This window comes from Phacochoerus africanus, chromosome 9, assembly GCF_016906955.1.
Source record: "Phacochoerus africanus isolate WHEZ1 chromosome 9, ROS_Pafr_v1, whole genome shotgun sequence".
In the NCBI taxonomy this organism is placed as follows: domain Eukaryota; kingdom Metazoa; phylum Chordata; class Mammalia; order Artiodactyla; family Suidae; genus Phacochoerus; species Phacochoerus africanus.
The window spans coordinates 14,929,988-14,935,987 of NC_062552.1; positions in this window are offsets into that span (position 1 = coordinate 14,929,988).

Genomic DNA, 6,000 nt, shown 5'->3' on the forward strand with positions numbered 1-6,000 from the left:
ACTGACTGACGGGTGGGGACAGATTTTCCCAAAATGGCCACTTCCAGAGAAAGGCACAGCTGCTGAATATTCCTGAGAGCTTTGCTTTCAATGTCCTTCCCTCACAACAAGCCACATTCACTCCTGTTTTCCCAGGATGTCCTCCAAGAACTGCAGTTAGGTTTGACCCAGATTCCCTTGGAGACTTTGCTTTGCCCTGGGACTCAGTGTACATGAATGTCTGTGTGCTCCTTTTAAGGATGGGATCTCCGTTTCCCCTAGTCCTGTGGAGCTCCTGCACACAAGCCCTGCTGGCCTTCAATGCCAGATGCTCCAGGGGCTCTTTCTCCCAGTGACAGATCCCAGCATGTGAGGGTTTGATGTGGGGCTCAGAACTCTCACTCCTGTAGGTGAGTCTCTGTGAGCCAGTTAGTTTTCAGTCTGTGGAGCTTCCCACCCAGGAGGTATGGGGTTGTTTATATCACGAAATCACCCCTCCTACCTGTGGATCTGACCTCTTTTTCTTCTGGAGTAGGGTATGGGTTTCCAGTCCATTGGGGTGGAGGTTGCTCAGTCTTTAGCTGTGAATTTTGTTGTTTTTAGGAGAGAAGTTGAGCTTCAGTCCTTCTATTCTGCCATCTTAATCCCGTCTCCTGTGATTTTAAACACCATTTTTATGCATAGTATGAGTACCTCTTCTTTCAACAATTATTTTTGGACATTTATATGTGTAATATTTACAAGACATTAACAAAAATTATTTTTACTTACCGTCACACTTTGCTGGTTTAAATAATCAATTCTTTACCATGATGATCTGTTCATTTTATGTTTTATCTTTTGAAATCATTTCTCAGGTAACCAGAGTAAGTCTTCAAACAATTTTATTTCTAAAAAACTCACAAAAGTAGTACATTGTAAGACCTATAGCAATAAAAAGGTATCTATATATTTCTATTGTCATCACAAGAGAAAAAAAATCTGACTTTTAAATTGTTTAACCAAAACTCTGTAGATTGTCTAGAGAAATCCTTCATTGCTTTCCAATTACTCTTGTAGTAACTGTTTTAGAAGATATATTTAAAATCAGCCATATTTAAAAATTTTTCAACACCCATTTATCTTTCTATCAGAATACATGTAAAATTTTTCCTCTTAATTTTTATATTTCAAAATTTTGCCAAGGTGGGTTTTAGTTTGTCTCATTTTAAACTAATTTTGCTTGGAATGTAAGGAGCCATTTTGATTGGAAGGCCTTGGTCATTTTTTTCCCAGAGTGTCATCTTCGATAAATTGTTGGTTATTTTCTCTTCTCTTTTTCTGGAATACCCCATCCTATGGGTATGCTGTCGGTTGTTTTTCCTCAGTGTCTGTCATCTTTCTTCTGTCTGTCCTTTATCTATATTCTTAGAGGGTTTCTCTGGTTTGTCCTAAAGATCAAAAAATTCAATCTTTCTGAGTATTCATTTGGTTCTGAGCTGTCTGACAAAGATGTTTATTTCTTCTGTTGTGCTTATTGAGTCCTTGCAATTCTTTCTCTTCTCACTCAGATCCTTTTCTATCACAACACATTTTGTACAGTTATTTGACCTTTCTTTCACACATGTCCTTGTACATTCTACTGAGACCATCTAGGAGTTTCCTAAAACCTTTTTCTGGCTTCTCTAGAAAATCATATCAAAAGATGTGCCATTGTTTTGAATCTCTGTAATGATACTTTTTCTTTATTTGCCTTTTTTTTCTTTTTTTCTTTTTTTTATACATACCAGCTATCTTGTAATGAGGGGATTTTCAGCCCAAAATAATATTTTTCAATAGGAATGGTTTGTAGATTCCCCTTGATTACATTCAGTGTCTTCCTGAGTATTAGTAAAATCCATTTCTTAATTCGAGTCTGCAAAAATATTCATGCTCACTCTTCCTAGTAAAATTCCAGAACCTGGGGAGTTCCCATCGTGGCTCAGTGGTTAATGAACCTGACTATATCCATGAGGACATGGCTTCAATCCCTGGCCTTGAGTGAAGGATACAGCGTTGCCATAAGCTGTGGTGCAGGTCACAGACAGACACGGCTCTGATCCCACATTGCTGTAGCTGTGGTGTAGGCCAGTGGCTACAGCTTTGATTCGACCCCTAGCCTGGAAACCTCCATATGCCATGGGTGCGGTCCTAAAAGACAAAAAGAAAAAAAATAATAGTAATAATAAGTTCCAGAACCTAGTCAGCAATGAAGTTATGTTATCATGCTAAATTGTTAGGAGTTAATTCCATCTATTTCTTTCATATACTGAACGTACTGAATGCACACTCGCACGCACACACGCACACACAGAGTCAAATGCCATATTTCAGCCTTCAGTGCTTTTTTTGTCTATATCCTAATCAATGTGGTCTCCTCCTTGGAATCATACCTTTCGGGACACAACATATTACAACTCATCCTGTTTCCTATCCACCCTCCCTTTTCACAGTGCCGGGGGATAGGGGAACATGTGTGAGTACTCTGTCTTAGGTGCAGTGCGCATAAAGCAAACAGTTTGCTTCAGCTGATACAAACCCAGACCCTCAGATCGAGTGTCCTGCTTTATCAGGCTGGCAATCTTGGTTTCTAAAGAAAACATGAGTTTTTGGCATTCTGTTAAGCTTCACGGTTATTGTAGTTAATGGAATTTGCTCTCAGATTTGGCAAAAGTGTCCTGACAGTTTTTGTTTTTATTTTTGTTTTTAGGGTTTTGTTTGTTTGTTTCCTATATATTTTTGGAGATTTTAGGTAAAAATCAGAAATACTGTGTTAAGAACAGCTTATGAGAAAGCATTTAAACTGGAAGGCCATTAAAGTCCTTCTTCATAGCCATTTAAGGCCCCGATTCATTCATTTCACATTAATCTGTCAGCAACCACCTACATAACATTTGACTCTGTGACCCTGCCTTATTCCTATCGTCAGTGCTAAGTCTAATTAATCACTCTTTCTGAATAGGCCAGCCTCTGATCCTTTATTCTTCTATTCACCACTGCAGAAGTCTTACAGAAAAAAAATACTTCCTCTAAAACCATTTCACTAAAGTCAGAGAAAGATAAAACTCATTTAGCAGTTTTTGAGTAAATTTTCTCAAATTACTAAAATTTTTAGTGAATTTTCTCTTTACTTTCTTCTATTTTTATAGCCATCAAAAATGTTTCACCATTGCCAGTAGAGACTTCTTCCCATCTTAATGATATATGAAAGGAATAATTATGGAGGATTTAAAAGGATATTGAAATACATTGATATATTCTTGAAATTTAGGTTCTAATCCTGATTCTGTTACTAGCAAGCTTTGTGACCTAGGTCAGGTCACTCAATCCACTGGATCTTCATTCCTTCATCCATAAAATCAACATCTCTGTCAACTCTTTCATTCTACAATGAAAGAAAAACATCACACAAACTTTCATGAATTGAAGACATTGAACTGTCAATGTCTTCAATTCATACATCAGAGTACCCAATTATGTCCCAAATGTCATAGTTTATGTAACCTCCAGCTCTGAGATCAACCTTTTTCTTAATCTGATAGAATCCCTCTGATTTCAGAGGCTCAACCTTGAATCACACTATTCTCTCTTTTCATTAGGACCTGATGGTGTAATTCTGGTTATTCCATTCTCTTCTTGACTTCTTCAGCCTGTCACTGCTTTCTGTTCACTCATCCAGAGTCAGCTTCATGAACACTCAACCTATGCACTTGCCTGGTGTCCCACACTTGGCCCAACAATTCTCTGAGACTGGAGTCTTGATATTTTTAATTTTACATTCTAACTTGTATTCTGTAAGTGAAGTCTTTTGAGACCATGGAACGTATATATGAACAAGGACACAATCCACAATATGCGTGTTCACCATTCCTTGCCTCCTTCTTCACACAAAGCATTTGTAATACCCTGCAGGCTCGGAATTTTGGTGGGTCTATGATGGTGTGAGTTCAGCTACAAGGTAAACATGCTACCGTTGCAACTAAGAGGTGGGCAACACTGGCAGCCCCAGGAGACATTTTCTGTTCAAACCAGACCTTGCTTCCAACGCAGTAAAAAGGCAATGGCATTCTAAAAAACACAAAATGAACAAGGAATTCTACCCTGTCCTTTCTTACTCTTGTCATCCTTTTTTTACTTTTTGCATTAATCAACCAGTTATGCTGAAAAATGATGACATAGAAGGAAAGGGAATGATAAGGAAATTCATAATTTTCTATCTTTCTTTGCTTCTCCTTTTCTTCCTTCCTTCTTTCCTTCCTCTCTTCCTCCCTTCCTTCCTTTGATCCTTCCTTCTTTCCTTTCTTTCTCTCTCATTCTTTTTTTTACACTTTTATATAATGATTTTTATTTTTTTCCATTATAGCTGGTTTAGAGCATTCTGTAAATTTTCTGCTGTACAGCATGGTGACCCAGTTACACATACATGTATACATTCTTTTTTCTCACATTAGACCTATGGGATAATATGAAGTGGGCCAATCTATGCATAATAGGAATTCTCTTTCTTTCTTTCTCTCTTTTTCTTTCTTTCTTTCTTTCTTTCTTTCTTTCTTTCTTTCTTTCTTTCTTTCTTTCTTTCTTTCTTTCTTTCTTTCTTTCTTTCTTTCTTTCTTTCTTTCTTCAATCATTCCTTACTCATTAGTAAACCAAAAGTAGAAACTTTTGGAAGAACATGTGCATATCAAGAAATCAAAAATAGTTATTTTTATGCATTATTTCCACTGTCCTATTGAGAACAAAATGCATATGAACTATGAAATATGGCAACTCTGTATACAATTAAATGGTTTTATATTTGTATTTCAAGTGGCATTGCACATTTTTTTTGGCTGCACCCACAGCATGTAGAAGTTCCTGGGCCAGGGATCAAACCCAAGCCACAACAGTGACAGGACCAAACCCTTAACTGTTAAGCCACCAGGGAGCTCCTGCATAATTTTTTAATTGGCAAAGTTATTGCTAAAAATTTTAATTTTTAATTTTTTTGCTAAAAAATGATATTAAATAACAAATAATTTCCTGATAAACTGAGAGAAATCACAAAAGAAAGGAAAAAGCTTTTTATTTTAGTACATTTAATGGCCCTTTATTCCTACTTTTTGCATGAGAGGCTCTGCATTTTCATCTTGCAGCAGGCCATAAATTGTGAAACCTTCCCTGCCTGCCTTTCCATCGTACTCCCCACCTTTTATTCTAGTTGATCTAGAAGGAGCCCTGCTTTGATCTTACTAACTTCCCAGGAACCAAAACTGCAGTCCTTGCAGTCAACTCCTGCTAACTACTGGTTGATATCCCTTATAAACTGGACCTCTGACTCTTCTCAGATCTTTCCAACATGACCTTCACCTTCCCAGTATCCTAATTTCAGCTTCTGGAATTATCATGTATCATTTTCCTGCATACACAATCTGCCTAGTCCCCAGCTCTTGGACTTTGTAGTAATCAGCCCTCAAAGAACTATAGCCAGTGTTTCATGTGGTCAAGGACACAGAGTAGTAAAGACCCATTTGTTCTTTGAAACTGATTTTTACTTATTTTATATTTTTGAGAGGCAAAGTATACCAAAGCAAATTCAGATGTTCAAATTCAAGTACAGCCCCAGATTCCACCTTTTCAATAGATAAGCTATAAGAGCTCATAAAATTTGTACTGAAACACCTGCCAAGTGCATAATGTGTGAGTCCCTCAGATGCTGATGAACTGACACCTGGGGAGGATACAGGACTTAACCTGTTGTCACACAACTAGATAGTAACAGAACTAGAACTAGGATCAAGATCTTCTGACTCCTAATATTTCTTTCAATACAGGTGATATTTCTGATTGGGATTATAACATAGAAAGGGTTCAATCTCAGGTATCCAGGGATATAGGAGGCGTGGGGCAGAAAGATGCATTGTCATTTCAGAGCCCTTGCTTATCAGACAGTTGCAACCATCAGCACCAGATCTAGTCATGTGTTATTTCTTTTACCATCCCCTCAGCCTTTGCTAGACAAATAAT